Source organism: Myotis yumanensis, unplaced genomic scaffold (assembly GCF_028538775.1).
Source record: "Myotis yumanensis isolate MYYU_CA2020_CCGP unplaced genomic scaffold, mMyoYum1.0.hap1 SCAF_3, whole genome shotgun sequence".
NCBI classification, from domain to species: domain Eukaryota; kingdom Metazoa; phylum Chordata; class Mammalia; order Chiroptera; family Vespertilionidae; genus Myotis; species Myotis yumanensis.
Window position 1 is genome coordinate 144,629,287 of NW_027223754.1, and position 26,881 is coordinate 144,656,167.

The 26,881-nt window shown below is 36.8% G+C and overlaps 1 protein-coding gene across 1 annotated transcript in view; it reads right to left on the bottom strand.

The window, feature by feature from the left end:
* Positions 1-26,881, bottom strand: part of TRHDE (thyrotropin releasing hormone degrading enzyme) — a 389,314-nt gene that overhangs the window by 231,169 nt on the left and 131,264 nt on the right. The window lies entirely within an intron of this gene.

Here is a 26,881-nt window from a genome sequence, read left to right on the forward strand (position 1 = left end):
TAACAGCTGATAATAATAAATTCTTACATTGCATCCCAAAAGATCTATGAAAAAAATCTTAATAACCACTTCATTTAGAGCAAACACAGTGTAACAATAGATTGGAGAACTTTCAACCAAAAAAGTATGCCCATCATTGGCTTTATTTCCATTCATGTATCATAGCCACAAAATTAAGTCAAGTGCAATATGAATGAAAGTGTGAGAGAAACAGAGCAATGTCATTAGTGTCATAAAATTAGGAAATTTTTTTATATCATAATCAAACATGTAACAATCTGATTTAAAATAGATGGAGGTGAGATCATTCAGTCCTCAGTAGCTTCCCATCCCAGTTCAGAGGAATCTGTCCTAATCCCCCAACCCAGGGTGCTCTCAACCTGAACTAATCACCGATGTCATACAGATCAATTTCTACAAGATTAGTTAAATAAGCTGTCACACTTTGAAGGAAGATTTCCATCCTTTGGGAAGACATTATTAAAATGGATACTAATTTTATCTGCTTGCCACATGCAGATGACAGTCATGTTTTGCTTGACCTACAGGGTTGTTTTTGTTTTGATTTTAATTAGTTGTCAACGGTTAAAAATTGGGGAGCTATCACACAAAAATAACCCTGAATTGTTAGCTCTTGTTAAAGTATAACAAGAACTCTTCAAGAACGACATCCATCTGGAAACAATGATCTGCTGATGAGGAAGAACTTCTCCAGTTTACCTCAATTCCCAATTCTCTCATTCTCATTACACACCTGACCCCTCTAGGCATGTTTACCCTGTTTAAACTTGCCATCCTTGTTCTATAGTCCAAACACCCCATCTTACTGCTCTTTTACCTGGAGGATGCCCTACCTTAGAGAGGGAGAAGTGGGGGGACCACAGAAGGAACACAATGGTAGGACTCAGTCTGTAAAAGTGTGTGCATGTTGGGGGTGGAGGATGATTGGGTAGACAAAGTAAACTTGTTTTTGTTTTTACCAGAGCCTTTCTTTTTCACCATGGCTGATGAAGCCTGAAAGTTAAGAGGTATGCATTAATACATGGGACCTTAATATTAAAAAGAACCTATGAGGTCATGTTGCCCTGGATCCCCCAAATTGGCCCATCATGAGAATCATTGAAAAACCTTTATTTTTGACAAAAATTTCAGTAGTGACTGAAAATCTAATCCAGGGATTCTGATGCCTGGAATGGTGGCATGAGGAACTGCAGCTCCATTGCTCAGCAAAACAACCATACCTGGTGAGAATTACGGAACAGCAAACATCTAAAACCTTTGAAAATTGTCCTAAGGATATATATATAGCAAGTGAAGAAACATTTATTTAAGAAAATCTACTAAGTCTCAGTAAGAAGAGTGAGAACTGTGGCACTTGAGCCACAACTACTGTCACCCACCCTCTCCCCAGCTCAGCATGAGGAAGCTCCCCTACCGACAGCTGTGGCCAAGAAGATGGGCTCAGGGACCTCTCTTCCACCAGCTCCCAGGCACGGCCTACAGTGTCTCCCCTGGAGGGAAAGCTGCCAGCATTTCTCCTCACCCCCAGGCCCCCATTGCAGAGGAGGCGAGTGCAGCAAGAGACCCAGAGCTTCCTTTCTATACCCATCCCCCACTTGTACACAGAGCCTCTACTCCAAGTGTGGCAGGTTGAGAACATTGGTTTTTGCCTTTGCTTTCATTTTTTCATAGGGCAAAGGTTTCATGCCAGGAGAGTCAAGTCAATAAGACTAGATATCGCTGCTCAGGCCTAGAAACCCTCCCATAAACCAGGGATTTTACTCTGAGAGAAGCAGGTCATTATCCCAAGGCCCAGTGTCAAAACAGTGGCTCAGAGACTTTGCCCATGGGAAAGGCAGGATATAAGAACAGAGAGCTCGGAGTCATCCCCGTATATATTTTTATTTGGAAGAGGACAAGGAAAAATCCAAGCCTAAAGGTATGCAAGGTTGGTGTAATATCCAAAAATCAGTAATGTAATATACTGTATCAATGAAACTGAGGACATCTCAATAGAAACATTAAAAGCATTTGAAAAAAATCAACACCACTTTATAATATTTTAAATGACAGGAAACTTCCTTAATCAAATAAAGAGCATTGAAAAAATACCCACAACTGATATTATACTTGATGGTAAAGACCGAATGCTTTCTCCCTAAGATCAAGGATCTTCACTCTCTCTTCTTCTATTGATAATTGTATTGGATGTTCTAACCAGAGCAATTGGGCAAAAAGTGTAATAAAAGGCATCCATATTAGAATGGGAGAAGTAAAAGTATCTCTATTTATAGATGACATGATCTTTCATATAGAAAACTCTAAGGAATCTACTAAAAAACAATTAGGACTAATAAATTAGTTCAGCAAGCTTACTATATATAAGTTCAATATGCAAAAACTTCCATTGTATTTCTATATACTGGGAATAAAAAAAATCCAAAAATAAAATTGAGAAAAAAATTCCCTCTACAATGGCATAAAAAGAATAAAATGCTTAGGAATAAATGTAACAAAAGGAGAACAAGATGTGTACCCTGAAAACTACAAAGCATTGTTGAAATTAAAGAATTAAAAAAATGTAGACACCTCATGCTCATGAATCAAAAGTTAATTTTAAGATGGCAGTACTCCCTACGTTTATTTAGAGATTTTCAATCAAAATCCCAGTTGACTTCTTATCAAAAATTGACAATCTAATCCTAAAATCCTCATGTTAATTTGAGGGACCAAAAATAGGCATAATTTTAAAAAAGAAGAACAAAGTTAGAACACTAACATTTTGAGGTTACAGAATTCAAGAAACTTGTGGTGCTGGCATAAGGATAGATATATAAATCAATGGGATAAAATGAAGAGTCCAAAAGTAAATCCTAAAACTTATGATCAATTAATTTTTGACAAGGGTGCCAAGAACAATCCAATGAGAGATTAGTCTTTTCAGTAACTGATGCTGGAATAACTAGATATTTATATGCAAAAGGATGAAGTTGGACCCCTTTAACACAGCATTTACCAAAATTAATTCAAAATGGGTCATAGACCTACATGGAAGAGCTAAAGCAATAAAATTCTTGGAAGAAAATACAGTGACCTTGTGTTAGGCAACACCTTCTTAGATATGACACTAAAAGCAAACGTGACAAAAGAAAAAAGTCTAATTAAGCCTTTCTCAAAGTTAAAAACATTTACGGCTCCCAACATACCATGAAGCAAGTGAAAAGACAATCTACCCAATGGAAGAAAATATTTATAAATCTTGTATCTGATAAGGGAATTGTATCTAGAGTATATAAAGTATTCTAAGAACAGAATAATAAAAAAAGACAAATAACTCAATTTAAAAGTTGGCAAAGATCTGAATAGATATTTCTCCAAAGAAAATATACAAATGGCCAATAAGTAAATGAAAAGATGCTCAACATCCTTTCCCATTGGGGTAATGCAAGTCAAAACCACAATGAAATACCACTTCATACCACTAGGATGGCTATAATTACAATGACAGATAATAACAAGTGTCTACAAGGACACAGAAAAATTGATACTTTTCTATACTGCTGGTTGGAATGCAAAATGGCCTGGCCCCTTTGGAAAACAGTTCAGCAGTTCCTCAAAATGTTCAATGTAGAGTTACCATACGACATATTATATTCCAGTATATAGAAATACAATGGAAGTTTTTGCATATTGAACTTATATATAGTAAGCTTGCTGAACTAATTTATTAGTCCTAATTGTTTTTTAGTAGATTCCTTAGAGTTTTCTATATGAAAGATCATGTCATCTATAAATTACAAGGTCGTAATTTCACCCCTAATTATATACCCAATTTAAATGAAAACATTTCCACAGAAAGTTGTGTACATGAGTATTCATAGCAGCATTATTCGTACTAGCTAAAAAGTAGAAGTAACCCAAATGTCCATCACCTGATAAATCAATAAATAAAAGGTGATATATCCACACAATGGAATACAATTTACCAATAAAAATGCAGTGAAGGTAAAGGGCTGTGAGGAGATTCCAAGAAGAAAAGATAGAGCCCATAAGCAGGGCCCTTGTAACTCAGGCATCATGGCACCTGCATGCAAATTAGGAAAAGGGGCTTTGTCTTCCAGGTGATCAGGGATAGTAAACTACAGACTCCAAGTCTGTCCACATCATTCGTTTACACATTGTCTATGGTTACTTTTAGGTTACAACAGCAGGCAGAGTTGAAGAGTTGCTACCATCTGTATCATCCACAAAGCCACAAATACCACACTGCATTAGAGCCTAGATAATGCAATTTTCCAAAATTTATTTTTAAACCTAAATAACTAAAGACTCACTTTTAGTTTTCTGGACCACCAGAGGTCCAGACTATCTATAGATGATATCTGCCCACTCAGTGAAAATAAATAAAATAAAGACAAATTTCCTTTTCATGGGGAAAAAAAAATTAATGGTGTTAAAAAGAACATAAACAAACAAAGTATTAGGAGTAATTTTCTCTGTGGCTTACCTAAGGATATTTTTAAAATTTTTGATAATTGATCCCTTTCCCTAGGAAAAAGAATCCACAAGAATGCAAATTATAAAAACTGATTTTTTTAAATTATGTTTTGTTGCTGCTATCCTTCCAGAACCTAAAACAGTACCTCACACATAGAGTTACTCAGTAAATACCTGTGAATCAAATCTCTACGCCTACCAGCTGGGCAACCTCTGAAAAATAACCTAGTATCTCTGGTCCTCAGATCACTCATTTGGAAAAAGAGAAAAATAATAGTCTTGCCCTGGCCAGTTTTGCTTAGTGGATAGAGCATCAGCCTGTGGGCCAAAAGGTCCTGGGTTTGATTCCGGTGAAGAGCACATGGGGAAGGCAACCAATCAATGTGTTTCTCTGACATCAATATTTCTCTCTGTCTTTCCCTCTCTCTTCCACTCTCTCTAAAAAACAATGGAGAAATATTCTTGGGTGAGGATTAAAGAGAGAGAGAGAGAGAGAGAGAGAGAGAGAATAGTCCTATCTCATAGGTTATTATTAGGATTCATTGAAATATATATATATATTATTTAGAACAGTGTCTAGCACAATGTAAAGTATTAGTTGTTATTCTCTGAAAATCTTCAATTTCAATATACAATTGATTACAACTCTTGAGCATTAGTCTTAGAAATTTTGGAACTTTCAGTTTCTTTCAGAGATTAGAGTGTGTAATTTATAAACTTGTAAAGTAGGAAAGCCTGACATATATTACACATTTCTATGATGACATTTTACCCATAAGAATACATTAAGAATCAAACATATATGTACTCAGGATATTCCAATAACATGTCCCTATGTGCTTTAACACCAGATAGATCCTGAATTATTGAGAGGTTATACATACTACATTCACTTGCCTTGTAATTCACTTACTGCACAGTATAGTAAATGACTCCTTAATGATGTTAGCTTCCCAACCACAAGCTCGGTTGTTTGATTCTATCACCAATGCAGATTGGCATGAACACTCGTGTCTTTCTTTTCCCTTCTAGATTCTCTGTAATTTCATGTTTATAAGTTTTGGCAACTCCAGTTGTTCCTGGGCTTTCTAATTTTACAGCAGAATTTTGTTGTTTTTGTTGCTGCTGTTACTGTTGTTACCTACAACCCTGACTATGGCTTATTGGTTCACAGAGCATAGTAAAAAGTAAGTAGTATAATTAATTAATTTAATTATTCCAATGAATAATATGAGGCCGTGTCACGGTTTTCCTCTTAAAATGGTTTCTTTCGACTGGGGTTGTTGCAGAAATAGTTGCTTACAACTAAGAAAATAGAAAAATACTGTTTTTCCATTTATTTTCAACCTTATCTTATAATGAAAACGTCTTTCAAGAGCTTTCCATCAGTTGTCACAAAATGAGGATCTTAACTGAAGACAAATTACAGAAACGCAATTGATTTATAACTTAAAGTGCAATTGCCAAGCTAAATGGAGCCAGCACACATGCACACAGATGATCTGGTTAACAGATTCTTTCAAACTCTTCTCCATAAGTAAGAACTTTACAACATTAAATGTACTATGGAGCAGTTGGGGACTATAAGACAAAGTTTGGTGTTAACTAGATAGTGTAGGCACATTTAACCAGAAACATGTAGGTTGCATTAGCTGCAGAAATTGAACCATGAAAAAAACTGAACTGATCCATTAAAACTTTTTCAGGAAAAACATTGAGAGCTTTGCTGGCCAATAGAATGTCAACATTTTCAGCACCACTTGAAAAACACTCTTGGCTTCTAAGCCATACTAACAACAATAACAAAATGCTTGTCAATTGCTCTTTTTTTATGGAGATATTCTAAACCCACAATAAAACATAATGTAAAACACAAGGTCAATATTGCTTTCATTTCCCCTACAGAAGTAAAGTTTTTATGGTGACGTTAAAAGGTACTATAAAATGATTTTATAGTAAAATTTTAACAGATTTTTTTCCTCTCTTAGGTTAGTTATCTCTTATTTCAGTTTTAAAATAATCTGAGAAATTCCTTGACACTATGACTATAGGAATTATTCTCTAGATAAGAATTTAACGTTCTTTCACTAAATAGTTATTGCATAAGTATTAGGTTCCAGTTACTCAAGGAGATACAAAGATAGCACTCAAGAACTTTGACATTAGAGGGATGTAAGCATAACAAAATTACAAAAGTATGATTATTGGTTAATATTTAATTAGAAAAGCATAAACAAGTTAGTATTGGGAGAAGAGATAGAATTTAACAAGGGGAGGTAAGGGACTTCAGAAATGAAATGGAATTTGAGTTAGCCCATGAGCCTGTTTTTCTATGGGAATCTGTAACAAATTACCACGATTTAGTGGTTTAAAACAATACAAACTGTTTAATTTACAGTTCTGGAGATAAGAAGTCCAAAACAGGTCTCTCTAAGCTAGAAGCAAGGCACCGCAGATCTTTTCTGGAGGCACTAGGGGGGTTACGGGTTGAACTGTGTTCTCCAAAAAAAGATGAATTAAAGCCTTAACCCATGGTACCTGCAAATGAGACCTTATTTGGGAACAGGGTCTTCACAGATCTAATCAGGCTAAGATGAGGCCATTAGTGCAGGCTCTCAACCAGTGGTTCGCAACCTTGGCTGCACATTAGAATCACCTGGGAATCTTTTTAAAATCCTGACTTCTGGGCCTCATCCTTCGGAAATTCTGTTTCTTTGCTATGGGGTGGGGCCACAACATTAGTAACAAAGAAACAGAATTTCCGGAGGATGAGGCCCAGAAGTCAGGATTTTTAAAAGATTCCCAGGTGATTCTAATGTGCAGCTAAGGTTAAGAACCACTGCTCTAAACCAATAGGACCAGTAACCTTATAAGAGAGAGACACATAAGGAGAATGCCATGTTATAACAGATGCAGACACTTGAGTGATGAAGCTGCAGGCGAGGGAATGCCAAGGATTGATGCCATCACCAAAAGGTAGAAAGAAACAGGAAAGATTCTACCCAGAGTCTCAGAGAAATGGTGCTCCTACCTTCATTTTGAACTGTTAACGTCCGTATCTTGGGAAGAATAATTTTTGTTGTTTTAAGCTACCACAGTTTACCATACTTTGTTGCAGCCATAGAAAACTAATATTAGGGGAAATCTATTTTCTTGCCTTTTTTTAGCTTGAAAGGTGAGCTGCATTTCTTGGGTTATGGCCCTTTTCCTCTCTCTTTAAAGCCAGCATGGACAGATTGAGTCCTTCTCAAGTCACACCACTCAGCACAGCTTCCATCCTCACATCTCCTTCCCTGAATGATTCTTCTTCTGTTCTCCTCTTTCATGTTTAAAGACCCTTGAGATGACATGCAACCTTCCCAGATAATCCAAGATAATTTCCCTATTTAAGGGTCAACTGATTTGCAACTTCAATTCTACCTGCAATTTTAACCTCACATTTAATGAAACATATTTCTAGGTTCCGGAGAAAAAGATGAGGTATCCTTAGGGGCCATTATTCTGCCCACCACAGTCCATAAGCAGAGTTCTCAAAGTGTGGTGGACAGAGCACCTACATGAGCATCAGCTTGGTCTCAATTAAAATGCTGATTTCCGGACCTTGTTTGCTACATTGTAAGTGGGGACTAACAACACACCATTTTTAAAGTTGAGTAGGATTTTTGACAGGTAGTCTTTAGAGAGAAAAATAATTTAAATGGAAGAATACCTTGAGTCTATGTATAAAACAGAAAGAAAACTGAAGATTGTGATCATAGAAATGTAGAGTTTATTATTTACCATAGTGGAAGATAACCTAAAGAAGAGTCACACACAAAAAGAAAGTTTGGAATGAAGGTAAGGCCAGAGTCAAAAGAACGTCAAAGGCAATGTAAGGATTTTAACTTCACTTAGAAGGTCAAGAAACCAAAAGACATAGAAACAGAATCATCTCGTTCATGGATGAATTTGCTTTCTCTCCAAAAAGAATTTTATACCAGAAAGAGTAACATGAAAACATTCTGTAGTCTTTTAAGATATCATTGAAATAATACTCTTTTTAATATTCAGTTATGAGGCCGTAAAAAAATTACTATTCCTCTTTTAATCTATGTTTCTCCAAGAAAAATCATTGGCCTAAACTGAAAAGATAGATTGCTAATCAAATGTTTCAATTACTTGGCACTCTATATAACAAAAACATAGTATCTTGTCTTTCACTGTTTAATGAATACTGACTCAGAGGATTATATAGGGAATGCAAAGATTGAATAGCGGAAGTTGTAATAAATATTAGCCCTTTCCAACTCAACATGATGCTAACAACCAATTTTCAAACTCTTGCCATTGTTTTAGGTGCACTATAAAATCAGTAAGATTTTCATACTTTTGTCACTATTTCTAGGAACCATAAAATCCCAACTGAAAAAGGAACTATTTCTAGAAATAAAAATCTAGTAGAGATGAACAGCAGCGTCCCAGAACATTTTAAAACAATTGTTTCAGGATGAAAGATAATGAATCATTGTAGATATGAAAAAGACACAAGATTCTTTCTAATAATAAATTCATGTTGATATTAAGGAATAAAGGTGAACATATATATCTATTGTCTCTGTACCATAAAATATTTGGCGTTCCGGTTTACACAACATTTCTTTTTAATAGGGCATTGGAGTATATACTTATCACAGCTTTTGTAACTCATAATTGACCTGCCATTACCCCCACAGATGAGTCTTTAAAAGTTTAGGTCCCTTGCAAGAAATAACCTAGAGGTTTCTCTGTGTTTTCTCACTCTAACTACTCATTGTCTAAGGAAAACAAAAGCCAATCAATCAAACTAATTAACCAAAAACAGCACAATGTGGCAGACTGTATTTTTCCAAAAATTCCCACAACAGTATCTTGCATTCCACAGGATCTTCTGCAATGACATCTTGCAATTCCCCTCCCCCTTAAATCTGGGTTATCTTTGGAAACTCTCTTATAACCATAGAATGCAGCAAAATAATGCCTCTGACTTCAGATTCCAGGTCAAAGGAAGCCCTGCACAAGCCACTGACTATCAGCAACTGCCTATACAAAGGCCAAACCACATGGAGAGGTCACATAGGTATTCCTGTCAATCATAGCTGAGCCCAGCCTTCAGTTCCTCCTAGCTCAGTAATCAGACATGTGATAAGTTTCCAAATGATAACCCAACCATTTGAGAGTCACCTTCAGCATCAGTTTCCCAACTCAAACTCAGATATCGTGCAGAACACAATCACACAATCCATGAGCTTAGCAAAATGGTTACTGTGTGATACCACTAAATCTGAGGGGTTATGTTACACAGTGCTAGATAACTGGAACATTTAGCCTCACATTTTGTTTAAAAAATACACTAATACCGCCGAAACCGGTTTGGCTCAGTGGATAGAGCGTTGGCCTGCGGACTGAAGGGTCCCAGGTTCGATTCCGGTCAAGGGCATGTACCTGGGTTGCGGGCACATCTCCAGTGGGAGATGTGCAGGAGGCGGCTGGTCGATGATTCTCTCTCATCGATGTTTCTAACTCTCTGTCTCTCTCTCTTCCTCTCTGTAAAAAATCAATAAAATATATTTAAAAAAAAAAATACACTAATACCAAAGTTAGTCTGTTAAGAAAAGAATGTGATACATCCTATATAATAAAAGGCTAATTTGCAAATTGACTGAATAGCGGAGTGGCTGGTTGCTATGACACGCACTGACCACCAGGGGGAAGACACTCTCGCAGGAGCTGCCCACGGTGGTCAGTGTGCTCCCACAGGGGGAGTGCTGCTCAACCAGAAGCCCTGAGCCAGGCTTATGGCTGGCAAGCACAGCACAGTGGCAGGAGCCTCTCCTGCCTCTGTGGAAGGGCTACTGATGCCTGACTGTTGGCTCATGGGGAGCAGGCCTAAGCCATCAATTGGACATCCCCCAAGGGCTCCCGGACTGTGAGGGGGTGCAGGCTGGGCTGAGGGACTCCCCCTGAGTGCACAAATTTTGTGCACTGGGCCTCTAGTAGGATATATTCTGATATGCAAAAATCAATGCCACATGTACATAAAGTGTCCCACCTACAGACTCAGACCCATGCCCAGTTCTCAAACCAAGTTAAGAGCCTAGCTTGAGAGTATATGAGGAATTGTTTTCCCGCTAATGATTGGGATCTACTTCCACAAATTAAATGCCCCAAAGGTGGAGGCTATCTCAATACATGTGAAATTGATCTAGAGTCTCCTTACTGACCTTCTGTGTGGCCAGTCTGTGTGATTGGCTCCATTCCTGAATCTCTGATGGGATTAAACTCAGTATATTTAGACAGGATCTTCATACCTTAAGCTGTTTCTCAAGACTTTTTCTCCAGGGCTGAACTCTGCTTCCAGGAAATCATTCAGAAACACCTTTCTGTGAATGAGAACCCACCTAATGCAAAGAACCATGGGTAATATGATGTGTCCTATCATGGTTTCCCACTGAACATGATGTCGGCTTAGATCAGAAAGGCCCCAAGTCCCTTGGACTTGTTATGTAAACAGTTTGTGCCTTCTAAGTGTGAGTCAACCCTTCTGTCACAAGATTGTTCTCTCAGCTCCTGACCTGCATTCTGTGAAAATCAGGATACTTGGGGGTGGTTGCCAAGATAAAGGATCAAGAACATGAAACAAGACAAAGCTGCAGCTCTCAAAATTTGGACGGCCTGGGTCCTGATTGTTAAGGTTCCAAGCTAGTGTTCCTTAATTACACTCAACCTAATTTCAGACTTGCCTTTAGAGAGGTGAGGTGGGCCTGAATGTACAGATGGGGACAAGCTGCCCTCGCAGTAGGAGGTAGCAGACCATAGAGGCCAGGAGGAAGGTACCACTTAAACCAAGATGGCTGCTCCTCTGTTCATGGTGGCTATTTTTGAAATAACGCATTCTAAAATTGTTCCTGTTTTAAATTTATTGATTTGCTGACTGTGGTTTTACTATTTGCCTTTTTGCTTCTTTAGAAAATGGGGATCTCTCCATTTCCGGTCTCATTTTCCTTGATTTTTCAGAGATTCACCCCCAGTGGTTTAGCAGATTCTTCTGCAATTCACTGGGACACAACTCAGTAGAGGCTGGGAAGAAATCGTAAGACAACTAACATTTACTTAGTAAGAGGCTGGAATTTACCAGACCTTTTATTAACATCAGTTATCTCCTTTAATCTTCTAACTTGAGCAGTTAGATTTTTTCTTTCCTAATCACCGTTAAGGAAACAGACTCAGAGAGGTTAGACACCTTGTCCAAATTTTAAAGCAAGAAAGTGGCAGGCGCCAAGACTCAAGCCTCCATCGGGGTGACTCCAAGGCCCATGTACCTCCCACCACTGCCGGATGTTTAAACTCCTTGGGGCAGTTCTATAATCTCAGTCCTGAATTTCTAATTTTTTTCTTTAGAAATCTGTGTCCCATTTGCGTGAGGATTATTTTCCTTTATAAAGAGGACGGAAGAATTTGAAGCTGAGAAATTTCCTTTCTTGCCATCTGTCCCTTTTCTATCCTTGCCCAAACACAACTAGGTCTTTTGATTATTATTAGCACTTTTTTTCCTTTTAAGAAGCCTTACTTCAATCTGTGTTCTACCTTTCAGATCTGTTTCATATAAGTCTGTGTCACTCTTTTATATTCATGTATGACCTGGGGCAACTTGCTGAACCTCTCTGAAGCTCAGCATTTTCATCTCTAAAATGAAATCAAAATGGTATCCAACGTACAGTATGTTGTAAAATTTAAAAGACAGTGTGATTGTATTAAGTGCTCAGCAAATACCTTCTATTAGTTCTGTTGTCATCCTTGGTCATCCTCCTCTCCTTCCATCTTTTTGTACACATCCTTTTACATCTTATATTTTATCAAATTCATCAAGCAGATTCCTGGACATATGCATCAATTTTTTTAAACACTGACTGTGCTGTCAGAATTTTATTTTGAGTTATTTTCTATTCCTTTTGATCCATTTACTCCTTCTTAAGTCTCCATCAAAAGAATTCCACATAAATTTTTCTCTAATAATTTTGAGTTGTGATATGTTCAACTAACTCCTTTCTGATTAACTCTTAGATGACAGAGCTTATTTTCTAGTTACTTCCTATCCATTTCTCTTTAGTATTCAGTGTCTTCTCAACCAGGTTGCAGTCAAACTACCAGTACTTCACTTTCTTATTCTTTCTCCCAAGAATATAGAGCAACGTCTGCTTATCGTCAATATCTTTGTGTTTCTTTGATAACTTTTTTAAAATAAAAAGTGTTTTGAACCATTTTCTTTTTCTTTAGCATCAAAATGCACAGGAGACAGCCATGCTTCTTGGAAGCAGAAACAAAAGACAAGATTCTATTATAGACTTGATCTCTGACTCAGCGCGTGATCTGAAACAAGACCTCTTGACACTACCGTTTTCTCACCTGAAACAGAGGGACAGTAATGTTTCCCATTATCGCTGTGAGGATTAATGAGACAATGTTTGTAAAGCACTTTGAGTGCCTCCGGTGAAGGTTGCTCTATTATCACTCTGATTTCCCCCTATAAGATGGAAAAATCAATTCACCAGTCTCTATGAAAAGTTTTGTGTGTGTGTGTGTTTTTAAATCCATTTTGCTCACTTTCTGTGACAGAGTTGGAAGAGAAAGATGTTGCAAAAAGGGACACAGATTCGGTGGCTTTGTACTACATGTTGTCATCAGAACCCTGAACCATATTAGACTTAAGAAATTTTGTATGTGATTGACAGCTTTTAAATATTTTAAATAACGCATTTACTTAGAAAGTAAATAGGCATTTTCAAGTAAATATAGCACACTTTCAATCATCTTTGAAAGTATTTATGCTATATTCTGCTACTATAATGGAACACAGAAAGAGAAACATTGAAGTAATAAAAAGTTTGAATCATGCCTAAATGAATGTGGGAATTAAAAGTTACTCCTGAGAACCATTCTTGACTCACATCTTTATGCCTCAAAGAAATTGGGCAACATACCTGTCAGTTATTTTTATAACCAGAGTTAATAAAGTAGGAATTATGGAGAGATTTGAACTTCAACATAAGTTCTGAAATACCTTTAAAAATAATGCCTAAAACATCTAAAAACAAATTATCTTAGCTGAATTCACAGTGCCTACTTCCACACAATGGCTATATATGAAATTTCCATTTTTCTACTACATTTTGGTAAACAACTAATATACACAATGAGTGTTCCCATGTAATTGAGAAATACAATAAAAAATATGAGAAAGACTAATGAAAATTGGTCAGTAGACTTAAAGGAAATAAAATATCTTATTAACATCTGTGGGGAGGAAATTATCTGACAATGACCTAGAAATAGCTAAGGCTTAGTTAGGTGACTATATGCAGATAAAGTCATGTTACCTAGGAAATTCAGGAAGCAAAACAGAAAAAAGAAAAACGTCAATGACAATATAAAGTGCATGAACCAAACAGAACCTCATAGCCTAGAGATTTTGGAAAATAAGCTATAAAAATCCATCACAGAGCAATAATGCAAATAAAATGCCAGTAAAGAGCCTCTCCAGTGTTATTTCTTTCTTTGTAAAAACATCTTCAAATCTCAGATCATCAACATTAATCTTGATACAGATAATATCAGTTGCTCATAGTAACTCCAACATGCAAAGCACAGTTATTTTACAAAGACTCAGTAATTTTTTGGTTTGCCCCAAACTCCACAGGGCAGAACAGAAAACCAGAGTAATCAAATAAGCCAAAGCCAATGTGAAATTGCAAAAAAAAAAAAAAAAAGAAAAGAGTCTAATTCCATAATCTTCACCAAGGTTAAACTGTCACTGATTCCAATTACATATCTATTGAGAAAGCACAATTGAAATCTGAGACTATCAAAGTCCTGTTTCAGCCTCCTTGTGGTTATTACACTTATCTTTTTCAGGTTAGTGGCAGAATCAAAAGAATTAAGAACTGACTAATAAAGGAATGAACTATATAGCAATGACTTTCCAAGCGAGTGTTGAGAGGCTGGTCAACATGAGGCAGCATTGTACCAATCACATGCAGAGGTTTCATTTGTATAAAGAACTCCACCACTGAAATCTGAAATACACATTCATGAACTGATAAATAATAGGAGACTCTTCCATAGAGGCAGCTGCATAGGCTTCAGAATCAGACCAATGAACCTAAATTCAAATCCTTTTACCGACCCTTACTGTGTGACTTAAATCATTTACTTAAGTTTTCTGGGTCTCAGTTTCTTCATTAAAAATAAAAGCAGAACTGTTGTAATGATTAACTGTTTTTTTAAAATTTTTATTTATTGATTTTAGAGAGGGGGGAACAGAGAGAGAGAAAGAAAAAGACAACATTTTTTTTGTTCCACTTATTTATGCATTCACTGGTTTATTCTTGTACACACCCTGACCAGGGATAAAAACCTGTAACCTTGGCGTATCAGAACTATGCTCCAAACAACTGAGCTACCCAGCCTGGATGCTTTACTGTTTTAATGTATGTAAAGAGATCAGCAGAGAGTAGTAAATGAATAAATTATGTCCTCCCTCTCTTTACCTCAGAAGATAGTAGGCAAAGATCAATTAATATCCCCATGTCTCTACAAAACCAAAAACTATACATATTAAAGACAACTTTACAGCTAGCCAGCGCTTGTAGATTATCACAGTGATTTCAATGTTACTGCCCAGATGCTGGCCCATGCTGCACACCTAACTACAAATGAAGTCCCTTTCTTCTTGACCTTACTCAATTACCACACTCCATTCTTACTTCTAGGCTCCTAAGCAGAGTGTGGTTACTGAGAAACTCTTTACCTTGTTATTTAAGACAAAACTCTATTAATGTATTTTTAAACTTCCTTTCTTTGTTCTTTCTTCTAACTCTATGTAAATGAAAAACCACAAGTATCTAGCAACTAATATTGGATTAGTAGTACACCATATAAATTTATTTCTCTCTCTATGTGAGAGACGGTCTTTCTAATTTAACCAAAGGTATAATGGACCCTGATTTCCCTTGCTACTAATTTATAAAACAACCAGTTTCATTATTTCCTTTAAAAAGTTCTAGGTCTAAATTTGAGCTTTGCTTTGTCACTGGTTTATTCTAATCCTAGTCAAAATCATGCAATTTTGTTCATTCCCCAATGTATAAAATATACACCAAGCAACATCTATAATAATAAAAGGGTAATATGCTAATTAGATCAAACATCCTTCCAGATGTCCTTCCTTCCAGACAAAGCTGAAGTGGGCTGGGGCCGAGGCAGAAGCGGCAGAGGTCCCCGGCCATGGTGGTCGTGGCAGGCGGGGGCCAGGGCCAAGGCCCTTGCATGAATTTCCTGCATTAGGCCTCCAGTAATCATATAAGAAAATGCCACCTCCAGGCTGCACAGAATGAATAAGCTCTAGAGAATCTGTTCCCCAAAAGGATAGTGGAGGCATCCAGGTATTTACCAAAATTAGTGACTTCTGTGGTTATAAAAGTGAATATTTTAGAAAAGTGTTGATTTTAAAATTTGACCTTGGACATTTAAATAATTTTTTATATTTTGATATTTTCATTCAGCATGTTTCCACAAATACATCCACACTAGTAAACTAAAAATACAAATTTAAAAATAGGCCTTGCTCTGGCTGGTGTGCTCAATGGTTCGAGCATCAGCCAATGCACTGAAGGGTTGAAGGTTTAATTCGGGATGCGTGCAGGAGGCAATGAGTCCATGTGTCTCTCTCATGTTGGTGTTTCTCTCTCTCTCTTCCCTCCCTCCCTCTCTTCCCCTCTCTCTCTCTGAAAAATCATTGGAAAACTTATCCTCAAGTGAAGATTAACCACAACAACAAAAAAAATAGGCCTCAACTTTAAAATGATACATAAACCAATAGACAGGGGTAGTCCATATAACTGCTAAAGGGAAATGATTTTTTAAAGTTTTATTCTATTTACAGTCACTTTGTTAAGAACTAGCATGGAGCATATTTCATTTTATTGTCACAACTGCCCAGTGAATTAATATTATGTGATTTCATAGACAAATTAGAGGCCTGGTGCATGAAATTCATGCGGGGTGGGGGGAGGGGCCTCAGCCTGGCCTGAACCCTCTCCAATCTGGGACCCCTCGGGGGATGTCCAACTGCCAGTTTAGGTGGCAGTCAGACATCCCTCTCACAATCCAGGACTGCTGGCTCCTAACCACTCGCCTGCCTGCCAGCCTGATTGCCCCCTAACCACTTCCCTGCCAAACTGTTGAAGCCTAACTGCTTCCCTGCCAGCCTAATCACCCCCAACTGCCCACCCCTGTCAGCCTGGTGACCCCCAACAGCCCTCCCCTGCTGGCCCGATCTCCCTCAACTGCCCTCCCCTGCTGGCCTGATGGCCCCTAAATGCTCTTCCCTATAGGCCTGATGCTCCCCAACTGCCCCTTCCCCTGCAGGCCTGGTCACCCACAACTGCCCTCCCCTACAGGCCTGGTCACCCACAACTGCCCTCCCCTGCCAGCCATCTTGTGCTGGCCATCTTGTGGCAACCATCTTATGGCGACCATCTTGTAACGACGTCGCACGAGGGGGTGACACCACCTAGGCTTTTATTATATAGGATTAAGACTTGATTAAATTGAAAATTTTATGAGTAACTGCTAGATTGGGCTGCTGATGTGTGAAACCAAATCTGTATAACAACAAGGCCAACATTCTTTATATTTCACCACAACCATGTGACAATATGAAGAGTTGTGGTAATGTTCTCTCTTCCTGACTCCAGGACCCTAAGGAAAATTTTAGGTTTTGTGTATGCATTACTTATTGTCATATTTTTAACAAACAATTTACTATACTTGGAATGCATTTTCTTAAGTGTAAAATGGTCCATATCAGCACTGTTCATGAGAAACAAAATGTGAGCTGACATATAATTTAAATTTTTCTAGTAGCCAAATTTTAAAAAGAAAAAATGAAACAAATAATATCAATTTTAATAATGCTTAACCCAACACATCCCAAATACCATTCCCACATATAATTTTAAAAGATTATTCATGAAGTATTTATGTTTGAGGATGTTGGGGGTTTTTTTTGGGTTTTTTTGCTAAATTTTGGAAATCCAGTGTATTATAGCACATTTGAACTACCCACATTTCAAGTGCTCAACAGTCACATGTGTCTAGTAACTACCATCTTTAAGTTCTCTTCCACCCTAAACGTCTAGAAACCTATCATTCTATAGTTTGCAAAAACATACACAAATGCTGAAAGATATCAAAAAAGCATTAGGCTATAAAATTGCCTTGGAACCAAAGAAGCACTGACATTTATGTGAATTTTATTGACTAACTGGGCCTTTTATTATTATTGTTAGATTATATATACAAAGTAATAAAATACAAATATAATCTTAAAAGTAACAATATATATTTTAAAAACATATAAGTACCACCCACGTCAAAAGGTCCTTACAGGATGGTTGGTCCTGTCCAAAAGATCCTCTGACATACTGGGCACATGACAAAAGCTGCTTCAAATGTGATCCTGTCAAAAACATCTGCAAATATATCGGGTCCATGTCAAAGGTCCCCAAATGTCCAAACTTAGAAAACACCCCTTTGTTCAAATAGCCCATAATGATTATTTATCGTTTGAGGTTATAGGATTAATACATAAAAACACTGTTTCAATATTTTATTGGTTCGATAACTGTGTTGTGATTGGCTATATTACAAATAAAAACTATTCTTTCTTGCCTCAGTGGACTAAATATCAAGGACTTTTAAAATATATATATATTTTATTGATTTTCTTTTTTACAGAGAGGAAGGGAGAAGGATAGAGAGTTAGAAACATCGATCAGCTGCCTCCTGCACACCCTACTGGGTATGTGCCCACAACCAAGATACATGCCCTTGACAGGAATTGAACCTGGGACCCTTGAGTCCAAAGACTGATGCTCTATCCATTGAGCCAAACCAGTTAGGGCATATCAAGGACTTTTTGACGTGGACCAAATGTCTCCATGGATGCTTTGTATAGGTCAGTGCCCATTAATCCACTAAGAAATAGAATTTAGCCAATCACTAAAGAACCAACCACCCCTAATATGTGCCCTAATCACCACACATTTCTTACTCCTAAGAGGTAATTACAATTCTGATATTTGTAATAATCATGTTCTTATTTTTCTGTAGAGTTCTATCACCTAAATATTCATGCTTTGATAGATGTACAATAATTTAGTTTTTCTGTTTGTTAATTTAACATAAATGGAATCATGTAGTGTATATTATTTTGGGAATTGCAACATTTGCTCAAAAATATCTTGTGAGATTCATATATTTTTAGATACAGTTTATTCATTTCCATGACTATATTAGCTCATTGTGTGACTATTACCATTCTATTACTGTTAATTTACATTCAAGTTCTTTCTAGAGTTTGACATTATAAACAATTCTACTATGAACATTCTTGTACATGTACCTTGAAAAGGCACATGTCCAAGACTATCTCAAGAGTCCACTTGGAGTGGACTTTCTGTGTCATAGAATAAGCTCATCTTCAATTTTATTAGATAACATCTAATCTTTTTGCATTGGAAAATAAATTTACATTTATACCAGGGATGAGTTCTGCCACATCTTTACCAATGATGGGCATTGTCAGACTTTATAATTTTTAGTAACTAGATGGGAAAATAATAGTACTTCACTGTAGTTTTATATTTCTCTGATTATTAATAAAATTGATCAGCTTTTCATATAGTTACTATTTGGTTTTCCTCTTTTGTGATGTTCCTGTAGAGGTCTTTTGTCCATATTACTATTAAGTTGTCTTCTTTCCTACTGATCTGTTCTTGTTTATATGTCCAGGAAATTGGTCTCTTATTTTGGTTATACAAATTGTTACTAAGTTCCCCAACTCTCATGCTTTTAATGGGGTCCTTTGATGAATAGACATTGTTAATTTTAGTGAAATCCATATATCAATATTTTCCTTTACAGGAACTGATTTTTTTATATCTTGTATAAATTAGCTTTCCCTACATTAAAATTGTGGAGAAATTCTGCTATGTTATCTTCTGGACCTTTGCATTTGCCTTTGATGTTTAATTCTTTAATTTGCACTGGAGTCAGTTTTACATGTGAGATAGAAGTCAAGTTTAATTTTTTTCCTATTTGGATATCTAAATGGCCGAGCATTATTTATTAAAAAGTCTGTCTTTTCAAACGAATCTGTTTCACATATCAAATGTCCATGAAAGCTGAGCTTCCTCTTGAACTGTCCATTCTGTTTCTTTGGTATATCTGCCGAGCCCCATGCCATTATCTAATTTACATTACTTTAAAATATGTCTTGATATTTGATAAGGCAATTCTCTCCCACCTTACATTATTTTCCCAAGGGTTTTATGACTCTCTTCTTGACCCTTTTAACCTCCACATAATGTCTAAAACAGATTGTGGATTTGAACAAGTGTTTGCTGGGATTTAGTTTAGAATTCATTGAATCTACAGACCAATTGAGACAGAATTGAGATGTTTTGTAATGCTGAGTCTTTCACTTTATTAAATTTTTGTTCTAAATTTACTTAGATCATTTTTAATATTAATTCATTTCTAGATACTTCATACTTTAAGCTAGACTAAAATATGTTATTTCCTTTTAACTGCTATGTTGCTGGTAAATACTATAGTTATTATATATTAATGTGCATATAGAAATCTTATTTTTATTAAATTTATTGGGATAATATTGGTTAATAACATCATATAAATTTCAGATGTACAACTTTATAATATGACATCTGTGTACTCTGTTACATACAGAATTATGTCATATGTAAACAGTGGCAATTTTGTATGTGTTTAATTCTTGCATCTTTTGTTTCTTTTCCTGTCTGACTTCACTGGCTAAGGCTTCCAGTGTGATATTAAATAGAAATGGTGGACAGCTGGCCAGCATCATTGTCTTATTCCTGATCCAAAAGAGAAAATGTTCAATGTTTTATTATTAAGTTCTATCTGGCTATCTGATGTTTGCAAATGACTTTTTATCATATTAAGAGTGCTGATCTAGTTTGCTAAGAATTTTTGTTATGAATTAGATGTTGACTTTGATTAAATGTTTTTCTGCATATATTGAAAGGGTCGTGTTTTTTTCTTTTGCATTATTTTATTGTCCTGGTTTATATTGATTCATTTTCAAATGTTCAACCAATCTCACATTTCTGGAATAACTCAACTTTGCAATGCTGTATTTTGAACATGCTATTTTGTTGTTGTTGTTGTTTAAGATTTTTTCATGCATGCTCATGGATAAGGAACATTTGTAATTTTCCCTTTTATAATGGCCATGGCAGGTTCTGATTTTAAAGTTATGCTGGCTTCACAGAATGAATTGGAAGTATCCTTTCTTTACACTGAATTTAAGAATCTGTGTAAAATTAATGATACTCTTTGGTAGAATATGACAGAGTTCAATAGTAAAGTCAAGTAGACAGAGTTTTCTTTGTAGAAATACTTTAACATGTTCAATTTATTTAACAGATAGATTACTGTTCATATATTTACATCTATTCTTTTGTCAACACTAGTAAGTTTATTTTTTCTAGGAATTTGTTCATTTTACTAAACTGTCCAAACTATTAGCATAAAATATTAATAAAACTCATAATATTTTTAAGATACAATATCTATGGTGATATTCTTTTTTATTCTGTACATAATCTTTACATTCTAATTTTTGATTCTTGATTATTCTTAATATTTATTTGTAAATATATTATACTCTTCAAAAAAGCTACTTTGTTAATCACCTCTTTTTGGATTGTTTTATTGTTCTTTAATTCCTGCCCTCTTCCAGGACAATGCAAGGACCTTAGAACACTTTAGTTAAGTACATTTATTCCTCTCCTCATAGATATGTTACCTGATACTTTATTTCTATTTTAAATCCTACAATTCATTTTATTATTATTTTAAAAAATTAATGTTGCTTTATATTTTCCTAGATATTTACCAATTTTTTCTTCCTTATTATTCCTCTTGCTTTCCAAATCTTCCATCTGGGATCATTTTCCTTCAGCCTGAATGACATCTGTATTGAAAACTTGGGCCAAATTATGCTGCAATAACAGATGACTCCAAAAATCTGGCTTGCAACATCAAAGATTTATTTCTCTTCTCTCCTTCATGTCCATGCTCAATGTACTTCTCATTTCAGGATCAAAGCTAAAGGAGCAACCCTTATCTAAGACCGAAGTTTTACAATTGCTGCTCAGGAGCACTCAAAAATGATATGGTCAACCCTGAGATCAGTGGGGTATGCGGCTCATATTAGAAAGGGCCAGAAAACTGTCTGATATTAATAAGACCATAGCCCAGAAACAATAAAACAAAATTGAAGTTTTGGGGAACCACCAACCTATGTAAAGTTGGGTTTCAAATACACATGAGAACCACATTGTGGTTATAACTTCTCTGAGAGTTCCCTCTTCGGCTTTGGTCGGTATCAAGGTGACTTTCTTTGCAGACTCATGGTGCTAGAAGAAAGAAGTCGGTTTACTTTTAATTCCCCCTCATCCCTCAGGGTTGCCAGGTCTTCAAGAGGAGTGTTATGTTATCTACTACACTCTCCACCTAAAGTGAGCCCTGGGATTGTTTACTGTCCAGCCTATCCCATTTCCACTTGGCAAACATCCTCAGAGAAAAGTGGGACTCAGTGATCCTCTTTTTTAAAATATATTTTTATTGATTTCAGAAAGGAAGGGAGAAGGAGAAAGAGGTAGAAACATCAATCATGAGAGAGAATCATAGATCGGCTGACTCCTGCAGGCCCCTACTGGGGATAGAATCTGCAACCTGAGCATGTGCCCTGACCCAGAATTAAACCATGACCTCCCGGTTCATTAGGTCCCTGCTCAGCCACTGAGTCACGCTGACCAGGTTCAGTGATCCTTCTAATCTTTTGGTTCTAGCTTTTGTTTATAGTTTAACTTGGTAGATCCTTACTATCTTTTCAGATATTTGGAACTTTTTAAAATATTATTTTTCTATTTTATGCAGCATTTTTAGTAGTTCTTATTCCACATCAAAGGTTTTCCAAATAATCCTACCCATCATGTTTTCTAAAAGGGAAGTTCCAAATTTTATCTAGATCTAAAACTATCCACATAATTTGTTGATGTTTTTGTAACTGGCACATATTAGCTGTGAACAAAACAAATAATATTTGTTTCCCACCTTTACTTTATGTTTTATTTAGTGGAATGTGACTTCTGCTCTAGATGAAAACTCTAATGGGTTTCATTTTTTGATTATCCAGCCCTGGATAAGCAATTAATACATATTTTACAAGGAGGGGAGAGGGAAAACTTTAAGAGCAAAATCAATTTCAATAATACTTAAGAAAAGTGGATATTTTAAAGTTTTCATCGGGAGGAGAAAAATTTACCCTCACCAAAATGTGTACCTCCATTCATTTTTTTACTAAAACAACCAACACCTACCATAAAAACCCTATTCCTTCAAAAAGCCATGTGCCTTTTACGAGAGGAGAAGCCTGAATATTGTGTCCCCTGCTCAGAAGCAATGATGCTGCAAGTCGAGAGATCTTTGCTGGATGGACTTCCCCGGAGAGTCTCAATGGAAACAATAATCTGTCGGCATTGTACACAACACCATTCAGTGCCCTGGAAAGCCCTCATGCTCATAACCCAGAAGTTCTACTTGAATGCAAGTAATCTATTTGAGGAAAGGCAATCCTACTCAGAATCAGCTTTGTCACAGCACATTCCTTTAATCCTTAGCAGTATGAGCTCTGTAAACACAGTATTTAAAATAATATAACACATTATTTTATACAGAAGCCTTCAGAGTCCTGCATCCTTGAATGCTTTCTAGTAAAGCAGCAAAGTTACTTCCTGAAGCTTCTTTTCCTTTTTTTTTTTCTTTTTTAAGCATAAGAGAAGCAGAAGTCCTATGGGCCAGTGAGCAAAGAAATGTTTGAATATTGAGAGGTGTTAATGAGACAGAGAGCTATTTCAGTTGGCAAGCCCTACAAAGCCAAGGTTTGTGCAAAGGAAATAATGATATGAATTAAAAACAGGGACACTGACCATCTATTTGATGCTTACACCCCATAAGATTGTCCTCAGTCACTGTTCCATGTATGCAAGGCTGCCAACTTGCTTGAAATATAATCCCCATTCAAATGTTATATTTTCCTTTACACTGACCTAGCATCCATTCTTTCAGAAATATCACAATGATTTTGTGTGAGGCTTTAAATTGATCTACAAAAACATTCTCTTTTAAGTTAGCCAAATGGTTTTGTTTATATGGTTTGTTTTTCATTTTCCCTTCTGTGGTCCAAACACTTGGAGAACAGATGTGGATAGAGAAAAAATAAAATAACAGAAGACTTCAATGAATATTATATATCAGTTTTCCCAATCAGGTAAGTGATGCCTTTGGGGAAAAGCATAATTAGGAATTAACCAAGTATTAGAAATGAGAGCTACCAAAATACAAGCAAACTAAATTTAATCTAACTAAAGCCTCCAGCACAGTGGTTCTCAACCTTCCTAATGCCGCGACCCTTTAGTACAGTTCCTCATGTTGTGGTGACCTCCAACCATAAAATTATTTTTGTTGCTACTTCATAACTGTAATTTTGCTACTGTTATGAATCGTAATGTAAATATCTGATATGCAGGATGTATTTTCATTGTTACAAATTGAACATAATTAAAGCATAGTGATTAATCACAAAAACAATATGTAATTATATATGTGTTTTCCGATGGTCCTAGGCGACCCCTGTGAAAGGGTCGTTCAACCCCACAGGTTGAAAACTGCTGCTCTATCACATGCCTTAAACTTAGTGGCTATTCAATAAATGCTCATTAAAATCATACTGTAAATATTTTTTTTTACTTGGATTTGTCTCCTTCATTGTAATCTCCTTGAAGAATTTATCATAGCTAATAAAAATTAATGGCTACCATTAATTAAGAAGTTACTATACAGTGGGCATGGGTCTATGCGTTTTACATGTACAGACTATTGTTATTCTTATTGTATAGACAAGGAGACAGAGGCACTGACAGGATAAATTGCCCACAGTCACATATCTGGGAAATGGCTGAGCTAAGACTTAACCCAGGTATTCTGGCTCATAAGTAGTACAATGAAATTAGTACTGATACCATAGAAACATATACACACACGTTTGTGTGCATTCTGCTTAGCTGTAGATCACACAGATGTCAAGTCTGAGTCAACTTGATCTTCCTACCATTTCCCTTCCCACCCCTCATCAAAATCAGAAATGCTTACTAAAGGCTCCTTCAGCTAGGACCTGCCTCCTTCTCTCCACCCAGCCCCATGATATGTTCTGGTAACTGTGGCTTCTGGCCTGTTGGGTTCTCTTTTCTGACTGTCTTCTTCAAACAGAAGTCTGACTGGACTTCCTCGCTGGGTTTCAATGCTGGCTTCATCCTGGAATCTGGTTAATCTCTGTTGTGCAACTCTGCCATCTTGGATGTGGCCTTCCTACTCCTACGGAAACCTCTTGAGGCCCTTATTTTGGAATCAATCTTTCCTTGAAGGCAAGTCTGAATATTTAGAATCTGTCAAACCTGGGATCGAATCCCAGTGATCCTGGGGAAGTTTTTAATCTCTCTGAGTTTCCATTTTTAATCTTGTCCTCATTGGAAATGTGGAAGTTATTAAGAACTGTCTCACCAGATTGCTGTGAGAATGAAATAAAACACTATGTTTAAAGCACAGTGCTTATGACACAACAAACAATACAAAGGTGCATTGAATAAAAAAGGTTGAGATCAGGATAGTTCAGTCTGCTTTTATTAGTTGGTCTACCTGAATGCCCCTCCTCTTCTCCACTTCCCTTCATTCTTCAAAATTCAGTCAATCACCACCTCCTCAAGGAAGTGCCCCTGCTGTGTGGGCTCACAACAATCAAACAAACTTTATCTTGGCCTTTGCCACATTGTGTATCATATGTTTCTCTGACTATATCACTAGATTTTCAGCTTCCTAATAGAGGCGAGTGTGTGTGTATGTGTGTGTGTGTGTGTGTGTGCGCACACGTGCAAGCATGAAGTGTGGTTTGGAGTGATTATATACTACTTACCTTTGCTCCCCCATTAGTGGCACCAGCTTCTACTGGAATTAACTGAACTGAATACATGAACCACCCAATGAGAAGGTGACAACTGACTAAATAAGGTCGTATGAAAGAGAAGGCGATTAGTGAGGAAGGAATTATCAGCCTACAACTGCTTCTCAGCTCCAAAGGCGGAGTGAAGTCACCACTGAATCAGGCAGTCACCCAGTGTGGACTAATTATCTTTGACCTTTGTACATAAAGAATAAAAAAGGTGCGCTGCTGCAAATAAACCATGGGGATGTTTCATAAGAAACAGCACTGTCAAAACTGGAATGGGATATTGTTATGGGTAATACTGTGTCCCCCAAAATATGAAGAAGTCCTAACCCCCAGTACGTATGAATGTGTGCTTATTTGGCAATAGGTTCTTTGCAGATAATCAACTTAAGATGAAATCATTAGGGGAGCCCTAAAACAAGGTGACTGGTGTCCTAAGAAAAACATAAAATTTGTACCCAGAGACAGACCCACACAGAAGAAAAATAGGCTCATGTGGAGAATGCCACGTGGAAATAAAGGCAAAGCTGGTGTAGCTCAGGGGTTGAGCATCGACCTATGAACCAGGAGGTCATGGTTCAATTCCCATTCAAGACACATGACCAGGTTGCAGGCTCGATCCCCAGTAGGAAGTGTGCAGGAGGCAGCTGATCAATGATTCTCTGTCTCATAATTGATGTTTCTATCTGTCTCTCCCTCTCCCTTCCTTTCTGAAATCAAATATATATGTAAGTTTTTTTAAAAAAAATAAAGGCAGAGATCAGGGTGACTCTCTACAAGCCAAGGACACCAAATCTTGCCAGCAAACCACCTGAAGCTAATAAAGAGGCACGGAACAGATTTCCCCTCACAGCCCTAAAAAGGCACCAAACCTGCCTACCAAACCCTGAACTTGAACTTGTCGCCTCCAGACCCATGAGACAAGGCACCAATTTGTGATACGTTGTTACAGTAGACCTAGCAAACTAATACAAATTTGTTATAGAAACATTAGGGAAATCTCAATAAAAAATAACAGAATTCAGTCAATAACATCAATAAATATAATCATTTTAACCAAAATACTGCAACACAGAAAAAAATATTACTCATCCCAGGCCAACAATTCCATTTAGCAGCTGTATCACCCACATCTGGAAAGTCCCTCGCTCTCCAGCCCAGCCTTTACTATCCCCTTTCCAAATGTCTGGGGTCCAT